The sequence below is a fragment of the Eptatretus burgeri genome, chromosome 1 (genome assembly GCF_056783735.1).
Source record: "Eptatretus burgeri isolate ZD-2024b chromosome 1, Ebu_testis_v1, whole genome shotgun sequence".
Taxonomy (NCBI): domain Eukaryota; kingdom Metazoa; phylum Chordata; class Myxini; order Myxiniformes; family Myxinidae; genus Eptatretus; species Eptatretus burgeri.
In genome coordinates, this window is record NC_140961.1 from 52,675,660 (window position 1) to 52,700,406 (window position 24,747).

General features: G+C 45.2%; 2 long non-coding RNA genes across 6 annotated transcripts in view; one reads left to right on the forward strand and one right to left on the reverse strand.

Annotated features, from left to right (window-relative positions):
• The first annotated feature begins 735 nt into the window (after positions 1-735).
• The window catches only part of LOC147034486 (uncharacterized), a 131,434-nt gene continuing 107,422 nt past the window's right edge, over positions 736-24,747 (forward strand). For all 5 annotated transcript variants that reach the window (XR_015058987.1, XR_015058980.1, XR_015058982.1 and 2 more), the window contains exon 1: positions 736-1,023. This is a non-coding gene — a long non-coding RNA (uncharacterized LOC147034486). The remainder of the gene's footprint in view (positions 1,024-24,747) is intronic.
• Positions 5,007-24,747, reverse strand: part of LOC147034487 (uncharacterized) — a 48,586-nt gene continuing 28,845 nt past the window's right edge. Inside the window, exons 4-5 of the long non-coding RNA XR_015058971.1 lie at positions 5,616-5,755; positions 5,007-5,287 (exon numbers count right to left, since the gene is read on the reverse strand). This is a non-coding gene — a long non-coding RNA (uncharacterized LOC147034487). The remainder of the gene's footprint in view (positions 5,288-5,615; positions 5,756-24,747) is intronic.

Here is a 24,747-nt window from a genome sequence, read left to right on the forward strand (position 1 = left end):
GGGTCTTTTTTGTGCTGGTGGATTGGTATTATCCAAAACATGGGGGTCTTTTTGTGCTGGTGGATTGGTATTATCCAAAACATGGGGGTCTTTTTGTGCTGGTGGATTGGTATTATCCAAAACATGGGGGTCTTTGTGTGCTGGTGGATTGGTATTATCCAAAACATGGGGGTCTTTTTGTGCTGGTGGATTGGTATTATCCAAAACATGGGGGTCTTTTTGTGCTGGTGGATTGGTATTATCCAAAACATGGGGGTCTTTGTGTGCTGGTGGATTGGTATTATCCAAAACATGGGGGTCTTTTTGTGCTGGTGGATTGGTATTATCCAAAACATGGGGGTCTTTGTGTGCTGGTGGATTGGTATTATCCAAAACATGGGGGTCTTTTTTGTGCTGGTATTCTGAGGCCAACTCCAAATTCCTGACCTCAATGAAGGACGGTTTAGAGCACCCTGCGATGAAATGGAGCTTTCTCCGTGGTTAATCCTCAGCCGCAAAACATTTGACTGGTTGCAGCTCCTTTTACCCTTCTCTTTGCGTGAAATATAACGGTGATAGTTTTCACAAAACCCTCAGTAATGAATTGAAGTGTTTGGCAAAAACCTAATATGCATCGTAAATATCTGTATTTCGTATTGTTATGGTCTGTGACCTTTCTTTTCCTCGATCTTTTCTCTTCTTCTTCTCACACACTCCCCCCCCCGAGTTTGACCAAATGGTTTAGCCCACGGGAATAAAGCCTGTGATTGGCTGTGGGGCAGAAAGGGAACCAGGAAGTTGTTGCAGAGAAGGAGATGGTGGCCATTTTGAAAAGAGTTCATCGCTGAGTGGCTGGAGTTTTCATCTGCAGTATCTTTATCGGAAGGTTGTGTTTTGTCGAACCCTTATTGCAGTATCTCTACCTTGCGAACGATATTGGGGCCTGCCTGAGGCCTACTGTCGAGGCCTGCATTGGGGCCTACTGTCGAGGCCTGCATTGGGGCCTACTGTCGGGTGTCGGATGTCGGATGTCGATGGAAAGAGGTGGGTGTGGTAAATGATGCACAGTTGTATTTGACCATCTATATATTCATACTGAAGGGCCAATTTTGTGCTCCTTGCGGTCGCGTCACATTTTTCTCAGTACTGTGACCTGGACTGAAAGAGACTTCGTTCCTGTAAGAGTGCATCGCACATAGTGGCAATAGTCAACCTTCAAATCAAACAGAATAAACACTTTTCGTTTTCCATTCGTTTACATGGCGACGTGTGACGTCACTGCTGAGAGGCGTCAGGACGTCATGACATCATCGTCATTCCGAGAGGTGTAATTCCACTCCTCGAAAATAGCGTCTGCAATGTAAAACCCTCTTCTGCACATGCTGACGACCTCAGAATGTGAATTTGACACAAAAAAATGTAACAAACATTGTATCTTCTATATATTAATACTGAAGGACCAATTTTGTGCTCCTAGTGGTTACGTCACGTTTTTCTCGGTACTGTGACCTGGACTGAAAGAGACTTCGTACCTGTAAGAGTGCATCGCGCATAGTGGCAATAGTCAACTTTCAACTCTGAAGCAGAATAAACACTTTTCGTTGAGGCTGGGGATGAAGAGACGGGGTCAGGGAGTGAAGAGGCGGGGGGCAAGGTAAGCAAATTGAAAGCGGGAAATGGGGTGGGGGCTGGGGTGAATTAGGCAGGGTTGAGTGTGAGGGGGTGGACAGGGGGGGCGGGCAATCAAGAGACGAGGGTCGGGGAGTGAAGAGGCGGGGCCGGGGTAATTAAATTTTTGGGTGGGGGTAAGCAAATTGAAGGTGGGTGGGAATGGGGCAGGGGCGGGGGATGAGTAGGCGGGGGCAAGCACGCCCTGTCCAGTCCATGTCCCTCGAGTGTGGGTGAGCTGGTGAGGGTGGTTGAATGAACGGAATCCGTCTGACGGGGCTTCGGCTCGTCGGAATAACTGCTCAGGAAAAGCTTGCGGTGTGCTTAATCTAATGTGCTGTCAGTCCAAGATGTAAATAAATCGTGCACCTCCAAGCCAATGTGTTCTGATGGAAAGGGTAGACGAGCCTCCATTGGGCTATCTTGCGTGCATGAATCTGTCGTAAAGAGGAAAAGGCCATCTCGTAAGAAAGGGAATCTATTCTTTACCCTTCTCAATGCATCAAAGTTAGAATCCCACCAGATGTAGGAATGGGTCTATCCTGGCCATGCATTTTGGGAAATAACTGTCTGAGGACCTAAATGTTTCTTTGTATGCGTTGGTCGGATCCGATTCTGAAATCGATAAAAATTACACATGCCTGGTGTTGGCTTCATGGTTCGCGTCGTGGGCTTGGGATCCTAGGATGCTGAGTTCAAATCTCACTCGGCTGTTTAATTCCAGGTGGGGTTAACTCTGCCTGTCATCCTTTTGCGGTCTGCAAAATGAGTGCCATGATTGTCCAATACCTAAGGAGACTGCTCAGGCAGCACCTACACACTGCAGAGAGTACGGTCCCAGTGTGTGTGGTGTGTGGTGTGTTTTTTTTTTCATACGATGGCTGGCAGTGGTTATCAATTTCAACAGTTGCTATATTAATACGATGGCCGGCTGCGGCCATCAAATCCATTTCAACGGTGGCTGCGGCCATAAAATCCCATTAAGTATAATCTACAGTCTAAAATTAATTAAATGATTTCTAATGATTAATTGAACCGACCTTACATTTCTATATCTCCTAACTCAAATCGCCACTTTTTTAATTCCCTTCTCCTTCCTGTAGAAAATGCAGTATGTCCCCACTTCAGTCATCTTTTCCACAAAGGTTTCAAACTGACCGTCAATGTTTCGTATTGGTTCACAGTATCTTTGTTTGTATAACTATTCATGGCTATCCCAAACATACTTTAATTAATCCCATTGTAAATCACTTTACCAATTCTTAGTGGTCATCATACACGTGTTGTTGGCATTCAAGCTGGGATGGGTAATCAGCAAGTCCGTGGCCTCGCATAAAAGTAAAAATATAGAATGAAGGGATTGTTTGTTGACATTTTAGCTCACCTGGACTTTCGTGCGGTGAGCTTATGTGATCGAACAGCGTCCGTAGGTAAAAGTGACTGACTCGCTCACTCAGTCAGGCCATAAACTTCAGTCATTACTGCTTGAACCAAACACACGATTTTGATGAAACCTGGCCACAAGCTTCATATCTTGTGCTTAATGAAGGTATATTGGTGTCTACAGGAGTTTTTTTCTTGACCCCTCCATCCCCAAAATATGTATTTGCTCTCATCTCTGAAACTACCCACACAATTTCGATTTCTTGTGGGGTCTGCCCAGGGTCGAAGGGGGTCCAAGGGGTTGTTGAGTGACTGTTGCTCCTGATCCAGGTGAGCTTCAGGATGCACGCTCCTATTTTTTTTTATATTTTTTTATTTTTATTTTTTACATTAGGCTATGTACTCGTACCTATGCTTGTCTACAACCACACTTCATGAAACAATAGATCTCGCAAAACCAACATCGCTCAAAAAATTTTTTTTTGAACAAATGTTCACTCCTTGCACTTGCATACTGCTACAACTAATGTTATTACTCTAATGGCCCCAATTGCTTCGACTTCTTGTGGGGTCTGCCCAGGGAACGTTTTGGGCCCCAGTCTGTAATGAAACGCCATGCCACTCAGGCCTGATTTTCGACTGAGGATGACAGGAATTTCTAATTTGACAGCTCAAAATAGAATCCAGATTTGACAACTGAAAAAGGAAGTGTGCTGCCTCCACCAGCCTGTTGGACCTCCTCGTACTTGCACTTGTATATAAGCTCGACCCATTGGTGCATATGCTCAGTCTGGAATGGCGGTTTAAACGTTTTGAGACGTATCAAACACCTTAAAATGGTGTTGCTTCCTTTTTGATGTTCAGCATTTAGAGGATAGATCACGGACAAACAACCATAAGTTGACAATCAATCAGTGCAGATTTTGATGGACCGAATGGTCTCTTGCTGGATTGGAGTTTTTTTAATAAGGGAATTGGTATACAATATATTGGTTAAAGGCTGCGCTGTCGTCAGCCTTTAACACAATGCATTTGTTTTGGCTGAGTTTATTTTTTTTTATTATCTTGCCAAAACGAAGTTTTGCAAGGTATGTTTTTATTTTATTTTTTTTTGTTTGTTTGTTTGTCTGTAATCACGTATAAAAAAATTCTGCAGAGCACAGTTATCATCGGAAAGTTTTGTTGCTTCGCATATCAGAGGCCTATAGAGGTCCCTTTCAGTGCACAAAATTTTGAAGGTCAAAGGTCAAGGTCACTTTGGCGCAAATCAGGGGAGTCCACGAAACCCTTTTTTTGAGTAATTTTGATCGGATCGTCTTCATAGTTCATGGTCTGGCGCTCAGCTGATTGATTTTTGGTGGCGATTGGCCTTGACCTTCATATGTTTTTTATTTTTATTTTTTTATTTTTTGGTCTGTGATCATGCATAAATCACTCTGCAGACACAGTTATCATTGGAAATTTTTGTAACTTCGCATATCAGAGGCCTATAGGAGGTCCCTTTCAGCGCATAAAATTTTGAAGGTCAAGGTCAAAGGTCAAGGTCACTTTGTCGCAAATCAGGGGAGTCGACGAAACCCTTATTTTTTTAGTAATTTTGATCGGATCGTCTTCAAACTTCATGGGAATATAGTTCATGGTCTGGCGCTCAGCTGATTAATTTTTGGTGGCGATTGGCCTTGACCTTCATGGTTAGCGCCTCAGGTCAAACATATTTCACCCCAAGGTCAAATTTTCAAGTTTTAGGAACCATATCATGTAGTACCTCAAATTGAACACCTCTGAGTGCTTTCTAGATATGTCAAGCTTGTAGTGAGACGTTATGACGTCATTTGGTGACATGAGGCAAAAGCATATTTTTCATGGTTGCTCTGTAGAACTATTCTCATCGGAATCTCTCGTAGGCAGATATTCCTCAAGGAGTCGCTCCTGGTGGATAGCAGCTCTGTTCACCTCATTGTGACCTTAAAGAAGTCACACGTGATCACCTTTTGGCAAGATACGGGTCACCCTGCGGGTGACATTGGTTTATTTTATTTTTGTTTAAATCTGCATATATAATTTTTTATTTCAGAGACTTTTCACATTCTATCGAAACAAATTATCCATTTGCACAAATGGAAATATTAAACTGATGACTTAAGCATTTTTAAAGAGCATTCAAATTGCAGGCGCAATGTCTGCGTTCTTCGTGAGTCTGCATTCGTCAACCTTTGATCCATTTCTGCAATTCTGCGCCACCATCTGTCACGGAGAGCTGGGAATAGCGACACGGTATTTTCATCAGTATTCAGCGAGGAACCAGGAAAGCCATTTCCAGGGGAGGTTGGGCTTTGTGGAATCTCGGAAATGTGCTTTTGATGCTGAAGGAAATGCTGTGTAGTTTAAATCGCCTCTGCCTCATGACTTGTCATCCCGAGGCAAACTTATTTTTTTTTTTTTTTTTTTTTTTTTTTTTTGAATTTCGATACCGACCAGCCGCTCTTCAGGCATTCACATTACCGATGCGTCTTTAGGATAACGGTCTCTGAAATTCTGTTTGACCTTCAAAACGGTATTGCAATCAAAAATAAAAGGAAAATTACCTTTTGAACATTTATTGCTGAGAAGTATGGAAACTTGCCAGCTTGACAAGATGTATCAACATTAAAATCTGTGTCAAATGACATTTCCATGGTATTGGATTTTCACTTGTTGCTGGCTTGGAATGTCGTCAAAACTTTCTCTGCCGTGAAACACAGAAATCGATGAACAGTATATGTAACATAAACCAAGCAATACCGAAATGTGCTTTAATGCTGCCTTGATTTGTCGTGTTAAATCCTTGATGTTAAACATTAGAATTCCGTTGGTTGTAAAATCGACTTTTCTGCCATGTACATGCAGCTCACCGATTCTAGCTCTTTGCTAAATTTTCAATTCTATGGTGAATGTGGAGAGGGGGCTGGGGAGGCCAGGTACCCACCAACATCCCCCTCTCCCCTTCTTTGATCAATAAGAAAATAGTGAATCATCTGTTTAACACCCATCTCATGCCAACTACTGTTCTTTTGTCTTTGTTTTCTCCTGAATGAAATTCTATCTTTTTGTTCCTTTTATTCAAGCCTTTCTCTTTGAACTCCAACTAGAACTACTACTATGACTACAATCACAAATATCACTACTACTACTATGAACAACCTTGCAAGCAGAAACTATCTTACACCTAAACCTGCAATGCCTGGGTCTTCAACCAATTTTTTTTATGCTGGTGAAAAACCTGAAAATCTTGCACTTTTGGCTTCATTTTTCCCCAACACTATATTTTCCATCACCCTGTAAAGAGAGTCGATCACGGGATGTACTGGTTAACTTTATTTTGGCATCTGCAAAACTTGCAATATATGTATATATATATATATATATATATATATATATATATATATATATATATATATATATATATATATATATATATATATATATATATATATATATATAATATATATATATATATATATGTAGTTTTCCATGCTGAATAACTTTATTACGTTCACGAGTAACTTCGGAGTTCAAGGTGGCACAATATTCCAGAACCATCGAGGGTTTTAAAGAAATTTGGAAAACAAATGACACTGTCGCATTTCCCCTCAAGACTTTACTTTTACTTGTCTGATTATGATTATTTTTGTAAATTAGGAAAATAGAATTGTCTCTTCATCCTCCTATCTGTCTTGGTGGTGCTTTCTCTTTAAAATGTTCTACCTTGTCTACTGCAGTTCTAACCATGGATTTGCACATGAGGAAAGAGGTTGACATTGAAGGGACATGACAATAATTCCAACAAAAGCACTACTACTTCCCTTCCTGTGGCATCTTCCAAGACATTTTGGCTCAAATCTTCTGACCTTGCTCAAGATTGTCGGCCTGGTTTCAGACCAAGTATTTTTTAATTTCTTAGTTTTTTTGCAGGGTGCCAGCAATAACTTGCATTTACTTTGCTGCAAAAAAAATTAAAAACCTGCGAATACTCCCATGACAGACCACGAAAACAAAACGCAAATATGTGAAGCACGGCCATGAATGCAGAAGCAGATCACATTTTATGAGCCGCAAATACGCAGGGTCCACGAATGTTGGGGTCCATCAGTACTTTTATAGAAGTGTGTGTGTGTTGGTGTTGGTGTTGGTGTTGGTGTTGATTGGCCCCTTGCCTGCCCTGTACGAACAGGGCAGCAGCATAAAGACATCCGATCAACTTCCCGGGAGTGACCCAGATGTTGTGGTTGGGGGGAGAGGGGAGTGTGGAGGGAATGAGCTGGTTCATGGGGACCGATCGGCGCTATGATCATGACTGCGCATCCCTTGATGAATGCGTGCAGCAGGGAAGAGGTGTGGAAGATTTGGCCTCTGACCTCTGTTGGGGGATACAACCATCATGAACACTCTTCTCCGATAGTTAATGCATGTGTATTATTTGTACGTACTTTATTGACAGATATACACACATTATTGGTCGTACATGTTTTGATGGCATGTACTTTATCGACACACAACACTGAAAATATTCTGCCATTAACCACACCCATCTAGGCATGATTGGCCCTTGGACAAATGTGGCTTCCAGCCATGGGTAGGCTGATTGACAGTCAGAGTTCCTCCCCACCCCTCTGTTCCCTTCCTCTTGCTTTACAAAGGAATGGAGTTTTTCATAATTCTTGTGGAATCCTTTTGGTTCACAAAAAATACAAGTGACCACTAGATTCGTTATTGTCTGTCTGCCTGTCTGTCTGTCTGTCTGTCTGTCCCGAGCATAGCTCTGGGTTTTGATCCGATCCTGATAATTTTGGTGGTAGGTTTATATCATGATCTAGTTGTTTTCCTAAAAATGGGTGTGGTTCGCCCATTATGGGCGGAGCCACACCCCAAAAAACATGTTTTTAGGGGGTAGCCGATTTCAATTTGCATCTTCTCCTAGGGAGTTTGTCGAATCTGGCAGGGGTTTCAGTGTTTGGTTAGCCCAATGGCACCTGCATAGCCCCACAGAGCTCGGTTTTTATTTATTTATTTATTTATTTTTTTCTTTTCATTTTGGTCACAAGGTCACGAACTTAGAAAATTGTGAATTGTGTTTTTAGGGGGTTTGTCGAATCTGGCAGGGGTTTCGGTATTTGGTTAGCTCAATGGCACCTGCATATCTCCACGGAGCTCGCTTTTTCATTTTGGTCCCAAGGTCACGAACTTAGAAAATTGCGATTTTGACATAAAAATCCATCTTCTCCGAGGGGGTTGTCGAATCTGGCAGAGGTTTCGGTATTTGGTTAGCCCAATGGCACCTGCATAGCCCCATGGAGGTCTTTTTTTTTCATTTTAGTCACAATGTCACGAACTTAGAAAATTTCGAATTTTGACATAAAAATCATGCGACCGCCCAAACATTCAGAGCTCGGATGACAATTTTTTTATGCATAATCTTGAGGTCATTCCCCACATCAAGTCTTGAAACCATTTTGCTCTATCTCGAACACCTTGCCCGTGGCGCCCCCTTCAAGTTTGTTTTTACGCTGATTTCATCAAAGTATGGATAATCTGAGAGTGTGAAATGCCATAAAGCCGATATGACGTTATCATGTTCCAGAGGAAGTTTTGCACCAAAGGTCATAATCCTTGACATTTTGACCTTTAAAGGTCGCAAAGGTCAAATTTTCAAAGTTGTGGGAATCGAACCTTGTTTTCGACCTTCTTCGCCGAACTAACTTCAATAAGCTATAGCACGTATCCTGTTTCCTTATTTTAATGTCCACAACATTCTTTTGTGACCTTTAAAGGTTATGCAAACGTCAAATTTTTAAAGTTGTTGAACGAAACTGGGTTTTCGACATTTTGCAGCTTATAACCTGTCACTCGTACCACATCATGTTGATCATTTTTATAACTTGGTCAAACATTATCACATTCTCATCCTTGACTTCTGAAACAATCTACATCTTCAAATACTGCTCTTGAACCATCGTCTTCAGACTTGTCAAGCTATTAAAATTTCGATCAGGTTACACCTTCCCACTATAAAATGCACTCAATTCCATGTTTCGACCAAGTTTGTAGCTTCAATCAATTTTGAGTTGGTCTGTCAGAAAATAATAGGAAGGGCACTTTTGGGTCTAATTTTTCTCGTTTCGTGATGATGTCCCAAAGGTTTAATTGTTATTTGATGGGGAAGTCTCTGCAGATGACTGGTAGGTCATTTATCGGTTTATAAGTTCTATCTATGTCAATTCTTTTGAAGGTTTATGTTGTGTTGGGGGCCATCCCTACATAAGAAGTCTACTGACTTCCTGATAAGAATTGTATGATTTCTAAAGCTAAGCACTGACTTCCTGATCAGTTCTTGGAAAGACATCAACTTGTGACATCAAGGTTTGAGAAGCACTATGCCATCTCGTAAAGCCCAACAACCAATGATAGGTTCACTTTTGCAATAACCCAATCATGAAACCAAATATTGAACTTTATATTGTAATATTGGGTTTATGATTGTGATATATTGAAACCAATAGCAGACGGTGATTTTACAGACACAGGCTGGTTTTAACTGAGGATAATGGCTGTACGAGAGTTGCTGTGTTGTCATGATTTACACCAATCGTAATGCAAACCTTTCTTTTGTGTAATATTGGTGATTGAAGTTGAATTTTTTTCCTAATATATAAATAAAACAACCCTTGGGATGTACACATGGGAGAGAGGTAGGTGCAGACTGGAAGCTTTTTTTTTTTTTTTTTTTTTTTTTCCTTCTTTTTTTACGATTTCACAAAAGTTTGAGGGAGTCGTTTTTGGACCAACCACCATCACTCATCAACTGCTTCACAACAACCACCAACCACAACCCCACCACCAACATCACTCTCAAACAACCGCTTCAGACCCACTGTCCTCCCACCACAACAACCACACGTGCCCCTCAACAAACCACAAATACGCCAATCACCTAACCGCCTTTCCTGCTACGCCAACTACCGATCCCCTTCTTCACAAATTGAATCACAACCCTCTCGGCTCATGAAGGCCGTCTCTGCGGAGGAATAGGAACAAGGGATTTCGATAACGCGAGGGAAAAACAAGAAGGAACATCGGTGGCACATGGATTTTTCCTGTGCTTTGGTGTGGGGGAAGTGCGATTCGAGCCAGAGGTCAAAGGTCATGTGAAGGAGCGGCCTCATTTTTGGGGGAATCAATCTCCCTAGGCCTGGGCCATGTAACGATTCCCTCGCCCTCCCTCGCATCGGAAGGGGGGGTAGGGGTGAGAGGGTTGGACATGGGCAACGCCCCTTTTCTCGAAGCTTCCCACAGGAGCTCGAAGGAGGGCGCAGCAAGAAGCCAGGAGGAATATAAGGGCGTGCAGGAGCCAAGTCGTGTGTGTGTGTGTGTGTGTGGTTTCTTTTGGTGGCTTCTTCTTCCTGGTTGGGATCTTCGGCTCGTGGTGGCCTGTCTGGAGAAGCGGTCCGTGGAACGACCCGTTCGGTGGGGAGTCCGTGCGTGGCACCAGGGACGCAGACTGGAGGCGCTGCTCTGCCAGCTCTGTGGTGCAAACCTGCGCGTCCTAGTGTAGAGTGCCGGAGAGTTCGCCGGTCCCGTGGAAGGCCCGAGTCAGCCGCGGCTATCCTAGCTGCCGTGGGGACGGACGTCGCGACTCACCCTTCAAGGCACCACGAGGGTGCAGGTAACCTGCAACGGTCTCGTGGGGCCCATTTGCTCACCAAGGCTCCACGGTATAAAGGTCTATGGACCCTGTCTGACTCCCTTGTCTTTGAGGGGAGTCTTTTCTTTTCTTTTGAATGAATGTTGGTAGTGCCGTCTATAAGTAGAACTGTGTAAGTGCTGGACATTAATTGCTTATAGTCGGTTGTAGTGCTTTCGTTGCCTATATACATGTTTGCATTGCTTACTGCATGTGTGTTTAGTATTTCCTTTATACGTGTGTCGTAGTAAATAAATGTACCCCGTTCATTGCGTCCTCTTTCCCCTATTGGAATACCATCTTGCACTGCAGAATAGTCGTTGGGTTTTAAACACCCAGTAAATAGAATCGGATCCGGCGAGGTTGGGCGATAATACCCTATCGGTTATCACTGAAGAACGGAACGGACCGCTTGAGCGGTTCGTGTCCAAGCCGACATGCGTCGAGGTACGGTCTCCCGGTAGGCTACCCGCGCGAGTACTTAGGTATATCGATATTCGGTGATTGACCCTATTTTGCGCGGGTAGAAAATTGGCTAGGCCGTGGTGGGATTAAGAACCCACCCGTGACAGGGTTCCGGCGTTGTTCCGGAAGGTCACGACTGAATTGTCCGTCCGGTGGGTGACGCGGTTACTATAAAAATAAAAAAAACCGCGTCGATCGCATGCCGGTGGGCGCTAATTCGTAACAATATGCGAGATATCCCTTATTGTCTGGTTTTGTGCATGCGCGCGCAACGCGAGACTCCACAGCATGAACCAGCGAACCGATTTCGATGAAACTTTGCCAATATGTGCTGGGAATGTGCGCGTTTGAATTTCGTTGCCTCGCAACCACCCGTTGCTGTGCAGCGGCCGAAAAACCGTGTACAGTATTTTCAATACTTGTCCTTCAGTTTTGAATGTAGAGAAACGAGACTTCAGAATTAAACATTTCGAGATATTTAGAAAATTTTACTCGAGCCGATTTTTGATTGAGGTTTTATTTTTCAAATGGTGGTCCTTCAAAAATCAGGTGTCGATTCACTGTAATTTTTTTATGAGGGGCTTAGGAAAGTGGGCGGAGCTTAGGGAAAGTGGGCGTGGTGTAGGAAAAATATTGTGTGGCTCAGGAGGTGTGGTCAAACAAGAGCATTGAGAGAAGTGTGTGTGTGTGTGTGTGTGTGTGTGTGTGTGTGTGTCTGCAACGCGAGGCTCCACAGCGCAAACCGATTATTTTTGAAATGGTAGTGCTTCAAAAATAGGGTGTCTATTTGCCATCATTTTTTTATGAGGAGTGCCAGTTGGCAAAATATGCAATAGGAAAAATTTTGCCAGGCAGAGGAACAATTGTATGAACCAATACGTCTTGGCAATGAATCTTCGGCGGTGGATCGGTCAGAATGAAAAGCATGGTATCCAGCGCTTCAATCCAAGCGAATCCCTCGTCACCTACCGGCTTGTCTTTTTATATGCCATATAATTTTTGATATACAAGGTCTGTATACATTTTATTGAGATCCTGTATATCACATGAAAGATTTGAAAGTTAGACATCAATGTATTATCACAAGGACATTATGAAACAAGGTGAAAATATCTAGTGAATGGGAATTTAACTTGTGATTCCAGTAACATTTCCTCCATGATTTGCTTGGAATGTGTGCTCGAGATCCATCATTTGCAGAGGAAATGCAAAAACGCATTCGATCCAAATCCGTTTTTTGACTATTCATGAGCTGAAAAGGTTAACGATTGGATAAAAGCAGTGTGAAGGGGCTAAGAGAGAGGTTACGATCGTTGGTTTTGGTGGTGTCCTTTGGTCTGGCTGGGTGGTATAGCAGGCATTCCTAGGGAGCAAGCTCGAGCTAGTGGCCCAGTGTTAATGGCTGCAAAGCAGATAAAGGAGGTCGGAGCACTCATGACAAACAAGTAAAAGGAAAACCACATGCTGAGTGTCAAATGTTGTCTGGCATTCGACTCAATAATAGCATTGTGCTGAGTATTTGAATTTCATGGGTTATTTTATTTTTGCCTTGTGATGGTGACTTGAAAACCAATACTTTGTCAAAAACTACAAAGAAATTTTCAATACTCATAAAAAGAGGCAGTTGCCCTTTATTAGATGCATTGTGTTCTGAAAAGGAGTGAAAAAAATTATTCATGGTCCCCTTTCTCCCAGTGGAGAGGAGTGGGGGTGCTTCATCGCTCAGGAGGACAAGAGGCTTGCTTGATGTCTGGGTCTTGGGACGATCGAAAAACTGCAGCATAGCTGAGACGGGGACCATGGTCTCCTTGGTGCCCTATTTGCAGATCCCATGCCCAAGCCAGCCTCGTGCTATTGTTTGCTGCCTGCCATGGCCCCATAGGCCGAATCGACTCTAAAGGCCCCTCCTGTGCACTCCTTTTTTCCTCTCACCCACCAGGACAAACAACTGACGGCATTGGTTGAGCGATTCGTGAATTTAACAGTCCCAGGACTTTGGGTGCTTGGAGCCTGAGCAGACTCTTTGCACGAGCTTTGAATAGCTAATGGAATGCCAAAACCAATCCTATGACTGTGCTCACAGTTGCTTTGCAACATAGACCTCCAGCACACAAAGGTTCACAATGTAGCAGAACATTGATCGGATGCACAGGAGGAAATTGCAATGATACGGTCACCTACTACTTTGCCTTAACGGTAATTTGTATTGCTTTTGGCCTTTCTTCGTGCCTCTACAAATTTGTTTAAAGAAAGCTTTTAATGAGAAATGTTCAATTCACAACATGCTCAAAAGTTCATTCAGGTTTAATGGGTTTCTAACGTTTGTGTTGAACAAGGAAAAGATGTTTTATTACCCAGGAAATCATCTGCAAATTTATTTTTTGTTAAGCAGAAATCTTGTGCAAATACATTTTGACTTGTAAAGCCAGAAAATTCATTTATGAATATTGAGAAAATGCTCATTCCAACACATGCGCACCGACACACACGCACGCACCCGACTAGTTGCTTTTCGTGCTTCAGTGAAACATCTGATACAAAAAATATTTATTAATTAAAAAACACAGACCTGAAGGTCAACAACTTGAGCGGAATTTATAAAGTCCTTTTTCATCCGATTGATTTGAAATTTGAAGAGGATTTGCATATTTGGTCAATGAATTGAAGTTTTAGCGATTTTGCAAGTATCACGCTCTGCATGACATCTGTCTTCTCTGTCTGTCACACGATTTTTGTCCAATTTTTAAGCAATCGTTCTGAAATATTTTGTGTATGTTGGTGACCAGCCCAGTGCAGCAAAACCACATGTTTTGGTCAGGATCTGGATGTGGATCCGAATGCTGGAATTTTTTGACATTCGGAGATGGGGGGAATTAAAATTGATGAATTCAAGTTCTATCCAGCAGAGCAATTTTTTGTTTGTTTGTTCGTTTATTCATAACGTTTATTATTGGTATACTAGTACTACAATATAGTTGCAGTGAGTGAGACATGGTTTAAGGAGGAGAGTAACTGGAGGATAGGATTAGAAGGCTACAAGGTGTATCGGTGTAATAGGAGGAGGAGGAGTAGCAATCTGGGTAAAGGACAGCATTGCATCAAGAGAAAGGGGTGACATGAAGGAGGGAATAGATTCTGTATGGGTAGCGATTCGAGATTGTAGAAACAGTAAGATACTGGTAGGATGCTTTTTCTAGGGCCCTGTGTGGGAAGGAAGAGGTGGAAGGAGTAGTACATGAATAATTCAAAAGGGCATGTGGGAATGGAAGAGTATTGATTATGGGGGATTTTAACTTGCCAGGGATAGATTGGGTCCAGGAACAGGGAAATGGCAGAGCGGATGAGTACTTCCTAGTTTTAGTCCAGGATTGCTTTTTAACCCAGTTTGTAGATAATCCCACGAGGAAGGGTGCAGTGTTAGACCTCCTTTTAAGTAACAATCCCAACATGGAGGAGGTGGAGATCGTGGAGCATTTAGGAGCAAGTGACCAGAACATTGTGTGTGCAAAGATTCTGTTAACGGTTATAGTTCAGGATAGTAGGGTAAGGCTATTAGATTTCAGGAAGGCAAACTTTGAGGGTATGAGGGGAGAATTGGGTGATTTAGATTTGGAGATTCTAACAGGACAATCAGCATCAGAGTAATGGGAAACATTTTAGGACCAAATGTGTAAAGTGCAGAGCAAGTACATTCCAATGAGGTGTAGTACTATTGCATTACTATTCATTATTTACATTAACGATTTGGAAAATGGGGTAAAGAGTAGGCTTCCCAAATTTGCAAATGGCACAAAGCTAAGAGGTAAGGTGGATTGCAGAGGGGGTGGTGATCAGATTCAGGAAAGTATTGACACTTGTATATATTGGGTAAAAGACTGGCAGATGTAATTTAACCTCAGCAAGTGTAAGGTGCTCAGGATGGGAAAGAACAATGAAAATAGTAATTACAGGAAGCAAGGGGTAATTTTTTTAGCGTGTCACATAGGAGAAAGCTCTAGGGGTGGTAATACATATGGGAGGTAAGCAGGCAGCACAGTGCCAGGCAGCTCGAGGTAGAGCAAATAGGGTTTTAGGCTGTATTCGGAGGGGGATCAATTGTAAATCGAAAGAGATGGTGTTCACTTTGTACAGGAATTTAGTGAGGGCCACATCTAGAATATTGTGTGCAGTTTTGGTCATCACAATTCAGGAAGGACAGAGATGCCTTTGAGAGGGTTTAACGCAAGGCTACTAGATTTATTTTGGGCCAAGCTTGACTCAACAATGAGGAGCGGTTGAAGGAGACAGGGCTTTATACACTAGAAGGAAGGTAGTTATGAGGAGATATGATAGAGATGTTGAAGATAATGAAAGGTGTGTGTGTATATGTATATGTATATATATATATATATATATATATATATATATATATATATATATATATATATATATATATATATATAAAAAGTGCAGATGAATTATTCAACAGAATAGACTGATTGGACCAGAGGCCATTGCCTGCGAGTAAAGAAGAGTTAATCTCTCCTCCTCCTCCTCCTCCTCCTCCTCCTCCTCCTCCTCCTCCTCCTCCTCCTCCTCCTCCTCCTCCTCCTCCTCCTCCTCCTCCTCCTCCTCCTCCTCCTCCTCCCCCCTTGACCGGGCGTAGTGGCGTGCGCCTGTAATTCGGATGCTTGGGTTGGAGGATCGCTTGAGGATGGGAGCTCTATGCTGGGCCGCGCTATGAGAGGGTGTAGGGCAGCCCGGAATCGTGGCGAAACCCAATCCATATCCCTGTGTCGTAAGAGGCGACCAGGGTTGCGTCAGGAAGGGCATCCGGCATAAAACCTATGCCAAGTCAGTATGCGGATCATAATGGATGATCCGCTGTGGCGACCCCTAACGGGAGCAGCCGAAAGACTAACAACAACATTTTGCCAAGTGTCGTTCTACGAGTGATTTCTAGTTTCTGGCCGTGTGTTTGTTTGTGAGCAGGCTATCTCAAAAAGTTATGGATGGATTCCGACAAAACTTGGTGGACAGATTGAGTGTTTGACAAGGACTAATCGATTCAATTTTGGTGAAGTTTTGGATCTGGATGTGAATCTTCACCATTGAGAGAATTAGCTTGGTGTTTGCTTCACGGTTAAGGTGGCGAGAAAAGGTCTTGGACTTTGGGTCTTGAGTTAGAACCCCTGTCATTCCCATTGAAATAACACCAGATGGGTTGATTCGGCCTGTCATCCTTCCGGGGTCTGCAAAATGAGTACAATCTTACTGGTAACAGGAACACTGCATCAGCAGCACAGTGCCACGCTTCCAGAAAATGATACAACCTACATCCACAGGCTGCATACGAAACAACAATAATCATTGAAAGATGGCACCAAAAATGACATATAGCATGATATTTCAAAAAGGTGTGGACGAGTTATGACCATACTAGCTGGATGAGTTTGTTAAAGATGACAAGAACAAGCAGATTAGATTTTGATTCAGGTCCGGATACAAATCCAGCCTATCAGTGGGATACAAAACGTAAACTATTAAGCTTGCCGGAGGTTTGCGCTCTCCTGAGTACCATTCTTGTTTGATTGTGTTTAAATTTATATGTTCCTTTTTCCAATTTCTATTCCATGCAGTTTATCCATCATTCTTTACTGCCTGCTTTATCATTAGTTTTATCATTCCTTTTTGTCATGTCATCCCTGACTGGCAGTACCCACAAGAGTCTTCACACTTGCAATCTCTGCATTTAACACTCCCAAACTTTGCATACATCTTACACTCAACTCTGTGATCAATTTTTATCGACAGTTCATTGACTTTCACATTTTCATTTCTTCATGCTCACCTAATTTATTCTATGGTTGTATCGTGGTCGTCCATTCTGGCTTTTATTGTCTTATCATTCTAATTGCTTATATTATCCTCGAAGAATATGTAAAACTAGCAGGGACGTGTGGAAATTCCACGGAATGAAAAATGTGACGTGCAAGCCGGTAGGTGACGAGTGATTCGCGAGGATCGAAGCGCTAGATACGATGCTTTTCATTCTGACCGATCCACCGACGAAGATTCATTGCCAAGACGTATTGGTTCACATAAAATTGTTCCTCTGCCTGGCAAGATTTTTCCTATTGCGTATTTTGCCAACTGGCACTCCTCATAAAAAATGACTGTGGAGACGCCCTATTTTTGAAGGACTACCATTTGAAAAATAATCTGGTTTGTGCTTTGGAGCGTCGCGTTGCACGCACGCACGCACGCACGCACGCACGCACCTCAATGCTCTTGTTTGACCACACCTTCTGAGCCACAATATTTTTCATAAGCCATGCTCACTTTCCTACGCCACTCACTTTTCATCAACCACGTCCACTTTCCCTAAGCTCCGCCCACTTTCCTTATCCCCTCATAAAAAAATGACTGTAAATGGACACCTGATTTTTGAAGGACTACCATTTGAAAAATAAAACCTCAATCAAAAATCGGCTCGAGTAAAAGTTTCTAAATGTCTCAGTGTTTCATTCCAAAGTCTCGTTTCTCTACATTCAAAACTGAAGGACAATATTGAAAATACTGTACACGGTTTTTCGGCCGCTGCACAGCAATGGGTGGTTGCGAGGCAACGAAATTCAAACGTGCACATGTTGGCAAAGTTTCATCAATCGGTTCGCTGGTTCGTGCTGTGGAGCCTCGTGTTGCACACACACACACACACACACACACACACACACACACACACACACACACACACACACACACACACACACACACACACACACACACACACACACACACACACACACACACACACACACACACACACACACACACACACACACACACACACACACACACACACACACACACACACACACACACACACACACACACACACACACACACACACACACACACACACACACACACACACACACACACACACCCCAAGTCCTCAACATCCACCTCGCAAAACCAAGTCCACACCTACCCCCTCTCAACCTTAAGCCATCAATCCTCTTCCCACTCAAAGCCTTCAGACAACCTCCCCACACATCATGATCATCTGTCTTGTAAATAAATACATCACCAACTAATAATACATCCATCTTGTATTGTAGAACTTTAGATACATCACCAACTAACTAAGATACCAACTAAGGACGCGGATGCCTAAGCCGTCTTTACCTTCACATTAGCAGTGAGCACCAAGATGGCGGCCATAAGATTGGGTGGTGAGGTGGCTTGAAGACTATTTCAAAGTTCTCAACCACACACAACACCCTCCAGTCCCTTTTTATCCCCTTTCTTCAAAGCAAAAGGACAAATTGTTATATCGTTGTTACATATTTATTCATGACCTCATTGAAGTAGTGGAATATTGTTATAGATTTCCCGCCCGTCAGCGTGCAAACGACCGTGTCTAACCAATAGCGGTCGCTTCGCCCACCGAACGGACAATCCAGTCACGGCTTTCCGGATCAACGCCGGAAACCAGCCACGGGTGTGTTTTTAACCACACCGCATCCTTGTCCGTACTCTACCCGCGCTGCAGGGTCCGATCGCCAAATCTAAGATTTACCGAATTATTCGCGCGGGTAGGTTACCGAGAGATTGTACCTCAACGAGACTGCTTGGAAACAAGCGGCTTAAGCAGCTCGCTTCCTTTTGGGATAACCGAGCAGGGTATCATCACGCAGTCCTGTTGGACCCGATCACTTTACCGGCTATTTAAAAACCAACTATATTCCAAGTGCAAGATAGCAGTTCAATTAAGGGAAGAGGACGGAACAAACAGGTTTACATTCACACAAGGACATTTATAATAAAGCACGTATGCAATTAAACAAGGCAAAACACGTATGCAATTATACAAGCAACAAAAACTACAACCGTCTATACGAAATGCAATGCAAACGTTTCCAGCACACAAAGCACATAACAATTTCCTACTTATTCGACGGACACACGTACGCGCACACACACACCCAAGAAATGGTGGCAGAGGCCTTTAATAACGGGCTCCAGCTCGGAGGACAGGTGAGCTGAAACCCAGAACCTATCTCAAACCTCTCCACCTCATGTTGTCTTCACTTTGTTCGGAACCGAGCTCCAGCGAGAGCGAGCTGGATCCAATCGCCGTGAGCCGCAATCCTTCCCGAGCTCCCGCGAATCCTTCCACGCTTCTCAACACGTGCTGGTGAGATGATGCGCCGATCCTTCCCGTCGATGCGTCGCTTCCCCGAGGAACCACCTCCAAGAAGTGGTCTGAGTCGCACCAAGCCAGGAACCAAAATGGAGAACAAAGAGCTCCACGAACCAAGAAGAAGAAGCCACCACTCGCAGCTCGACCCGAGCGACCAGCTCAACTCTCTTCCAAACAAAGCAGCTCGAAGCAAAAAGCTCTCCCAAGCCAAACAGAAGCCGAATGCCAACTGAACCACCAAAGCAAAAAGCCTCCTCCCGAGCCAGGCCGCAGCCGAAGCTCACTGAGCCAGCCGAAGCAAAAAGCTTCCGAAGGCCTCAACCCTAACCCAAGCCAAGCAGGACCCGACGGTCTGCTGAACGACCCCTCAACTCCCTTCTCCAACTCCACACACGAACAAAGAAAAGATCTCCTCTTATCCTTCTCCCGCTCGTGACTCGTGACTTCATGCTCCATCCCCCGCTCAACCATGGGTGGGAGAGAGTTGTTGACATCATGTCACAGGACGGCAGGGTTCTTCCTCCTCTTCGCAGAAGAGGGGGGGGAAGGACGTCTCCATTGTTTCAATCCTTAACTCTTAAATTGATCCGCAGCGCAACTAATCGATTTCTGAACATTTAAACAATGAAAGGTGAGCTATCTCGGGAACAAGCACTTACCGACAAAGCTGCCGAAAGGAACCTGTATGTTGTGTGCAATCGAATTCCAAATTCGTAACGCTACCACCCCCTCCCCTTTTTACAGACTCGTCCCGAGTCGTAAAATTTTTGTGTGACCAGCATGTGTAAGTTTTCCCCTCGTACGTTCTACCTTTGGATCCCTAAGTGCGACATTTCTTTATACGTGTCCCAAAAATAAATAACCTAATGCACTGCGTAACTACCTAAACAAACTCTCAGACTCATTTGGACAATTTAACTAAAATTGCCGGCGCTAAAACAAACATGCAGGTGAGGTTCCACGTATTTACAATTTTCACTCAACTTATCCATTATTAACCATGGCCCAGGACCTATGATCTGTGAAGGGGAAAAGGTAAAAGTCGTTTCAAGGTCTATTGATGCAGGGGAATGGATGGAGATGGTCGCAAAACACAAATGAGCATAATGGATGCATGGGCTACCTGCAGGGCAGTCCTTGCAAAACTGGATGGTCCTGGTGCACATGGTGATGGATGGACGCAGGGGCAAACGGAAACGAGGGCGATGCTTGGGGTCATGGCAGAGGCAGGCAAACGAGGCATGGCTCGGGAAGTCCATGCAGAACAGGCGGCTGCAGCACAACAGGCCGGCAGGTGAAGCTGGCCGGCCTCTGGTGTGGTTCCATCAGGTCCGGAGGGAGTGCGGTGGTGCCGGCCGCTCTGAAGGCGGGCTCGGACCGAGCCTACTGTCTCCCCCCCCCCCTCACTCTATCGCCTTTGCCTGTCGCTGTCCATACCCACTCCCTTAATTTGCAACACAACAAAATTTATCCCCTCTTTATTTTTATTATTTTTATTTCCCTTTTATAATTGTCTTCCCTCACCCCCTTTATAGTCTTTCTCTGGCTAACCTATCCTGTTATCCGAGCCTACTCCCAACCCCTACGTTCCCTCTCTGGAGGGGAATAGGGAGAGACTCGTCTTGTCTCGAGGCCCAATGAAGCCTCAGAATGGCCTCCTCGGAGTTCAGCGATCTACCAAGGTGGGTCCTGCGGCCTACAACGAGCGAAAGGATGGATGGTGCGAAGGGGTACATCTCCTGACTACCCTAACATTTATTACACCTGAAACTACCCTGGGGCTTTCCAAAAACGCCTCGCACTTTTAAACTATCGGTTCTAAAAACCATGATTCCCGTCGTCTGTGTTGGTGTCAATTATAAATTTGGGCCTTGCCCTCAAATTTTCATTGGTGCCCTCGCACAATTTCCTGGCTGGGCAGCGTGGCTCAACTGGCAGGAACTCCCCCTCTGCCGAACTCTAACCTTGGCACCCCCAGGCCCGCAGGCTGCCTCCGAGCCTCGCTGCTCCCTACAACGCGGGGGGTTGCCCTCTCTGGTATTGCCCCCCTCCAATGCCCACGTGGCATTCTGGCGCTCCGGGTCCCGTTTCCGATGGGTCGCCCGTGCCCACTACACTATCCCGGCCCCTTTTGGGCCCTTGGCCTACTCTGGCCGACTCGTCCGGTGCCCGGGGTGCCCACTAAACAAAACTCACCTTTCCACAGCCACGCTCCCAGCCGGTCCATGAACTCTTGCACCCCTCCAAACGGGTTTCGTGCCTTCTCTCGACACCAACAAAACGACCTCCTTTTAATAAATTTGAATAACCCACTAACTAACATTAAACTAACCACGGGGTCACTTGGGTGGGAATCACTCCTCCCCCAATCGGTCATCGCACCATGCGTACCACATTCGCTCCACTCACACACTTCGGCCCGCTGTCCCACACTCATTCCTCACACACTTTCCATTTCACAACTCGCACCAACACTCTATACTGCCATCCTTCCTAATTAAATCCCCTGACTAACTCGTGCTCCCTCGTCATCCCTTAAAAGTCATGCACGTTCCATTTACTCTACGTAGCTAAGCTACGTCCCCACTACACATTTCCAGTCTGTCCATGTCTCCAAAAATCCAACAATTCCCATTTCCTAAATCTAAACTGAAATCCCTCTAACTAATCCATTCCACGGGCTCAATGAGGCCTTGTCCCTGCCCCATGAAGCCGGTCGAACTATCGCTAACCCATCCCCCTAACTCGTACTTCCTGTGCCGCCTAAACGGGGGTTTTCCACCCCCTGCCTGGGGCTCATGTCCACTCGAAGTGGCGAGGTTTGCTTTCTCTTTATTTTTTTTTTATTTTTTTTTTAATGCGCCCACCAGCGCGGCAGCTCGCAACCTGCGCTCTTTTCCGTGACGTCATGGCAGCTGCTCGCGCTTTGCCCACCTTGTCCCTTCTTGGACGGTAACATCCGGCAGGGATTCCCTTCTGCTGGATTTCAACCATGCAGCCACGACGTCACTGCGCATCCCAAAGCAAGCCCCGTGTTCGAGGGGTTCCCCACGTGAGCACATGTGCTCTGCCTGTCCGTAACCTGCGCCACGGAATCCCCGATGATGTCACTCGCACCCCGAACCTGCATGATTTCTCGCACAAGCCGGGGTACGTATAACGCATTGGCGGAGCCGCTTCGCACGCTCTGCGAACAGAACGTGCAGTGCAGGCCACATGGAGCTTCACACACACGCTCGCTTGGAGAATTCACATTTCCAGCCTAACTTCTGTCCGTCCCGCGGGATCGGCTTGTATCCACCGCAGATGCTTCCGGACTGGATTTCACTCGCACAGACTCGCACGTGGCGGCCTCGTGCGTAGCACAGCATGGTTCCCGCGCTCGCTGCTGTGCCAATCCGGCACAGTCCTCAAAACAGCAACGGCCGCTACCCGGCTTTTGTCCCTCATCTGTCGCAGTCGTCGTCGCCATTCTGCGTGCCACGACGCTCACACCTCACCATTACACTAGGACATGCGGTTGCGGTCTCCCGCATGCTAACTGCCATCTCCCTCTCATACCGCCACCTCACACACACGGTCTCTCTCACACATCGCCTTTCACTCACTCACACGCGGTGTTTCATCCACACGCGGTGTTTCAGAGCACGTAACGCATTTCGGCACACTCGCAAACACACATTTCGACACCACACACACCGGAACAACCACGCTAAGAATTGGTACCACCACAAGGGGTCCCCGGGTTTCCATAACCCCCAAGCTCCGTGTGCACCCTTTCGCAGCACTCGCCCCCTCCATCTCGCAATGCTCAACCGGACTCTCCTCGTCACGATCCACCTCAAGGGGGCACAGTCCCTCCCATCGTTCCTGAAGGAGGCCATCCTGCTGCTTGCATCGGGTCCCAACACATTCCACCAGCTCACCCCCATTGTCCTCCACTACGTGTGTGTGTGTGTGTGTCTGTGTGTGTGTGTGTGTGTGTGTGTGTGTGTGTGTGTGTGTGTGTGTGTGTGTGTGTGTGTGTGTGTGTGTGTTCGTCTTTAGCTTCTTCCACCCCGTCCAATTCATTCTCTATCTCCCGTGTCTCTGTTTCCGTGACTATTTGCGTTTCCATCACCTTGTTCGTTTCCTTAGTCTCCACGATTATTTCTGCCGTCATCACCTCGTGTCTCGTCTTACACGTTTCGGTCTCCCCTTTTAATTTTTCCCTCTCCGTCACCGTAACTCTCTCAATGCCGTTACGTGTCTCGTCCATCACGTCTCCCGTATTTTGTCCTCCACCGCGGGGCCGACACAGTCCACACTCCCCCTCAGCTCGCTCGCTCCAGCACGTGGCATCACCATTTTGAGCTCCACTGTCCGCGTTTCGCTCCTCGCAATTGCCACGATTGTCTTTTGCCCAGCCTGGAGATCCAGCCCCATGTGCTGCATTTCACCCCGCATTTCTTTCATTTTGTTTTTCATCTCTTCCTTCATACCATCCATTTTGCTTTGTATATTTGTCTCCATTTTTCCCATCAACGCCTCGAGCATGTCTCTTACGTCAAATAACCACGTGGCAGTCGGTTCGCCATTATCGAGCGCGGATCTCCCGGGGACTGAGGGATTTTGACGGAGGAGGGGGGGAGTGTCATACACCGCGCCCCCTGCCGCTGCGCTCATTGCGGACTCTGCATTTTTTTTTTTTTTTGGGGGGGGGTGTTCAACCTGCATAATAGGCATGTTCTGCACGGTCATTTCGCCCTGAGCCATGATTTCTAACATTTCTAAATTCATTACCCCCGACTCCCGTTCGCCTTGAACTGCCCTCTTGCGTATCGGAAATAATTTAAACTCGATTTAATGGAACCGGAGGGTCACCTCGCACACCCTTGATCCGGTTTCATTAATTTAGTGTGGAGGGAATGAATCTGTACCCCACGTCCTGACACCAGTGTTGTAAATTTCCCACCCGTTGGCATGCAAACGACCGCGTCTAACCAATAGCGGTCGCTTCGCCCACCTAATGGACAATCCAGTCGCGACTTTCCCGATCAATGCCGGAAACCAGCCACGGGTGTGTTTTTAACCACACCACAAACTTGTCCATGCTACAGAGTCCGATCGCCAAATCTTATATTTACCTAATTATTCACGTGGGTTGGTTACCGAGAGATTGTACTTCAACGGGACCGCTTGGAAACAAGCGGCTTAAGCAGCTCGCTTCCTTTTGGGATAACCGAGCGGGGTATTATCGCGCAGTCTCCTTGGACCCGATCACTTTACCAGCTATTTAAAAACCAACTATATTCAGAGTGCAAGATGACAGCTCAATTTAGGGAAGAGGACGCAACGAACAGGTTTA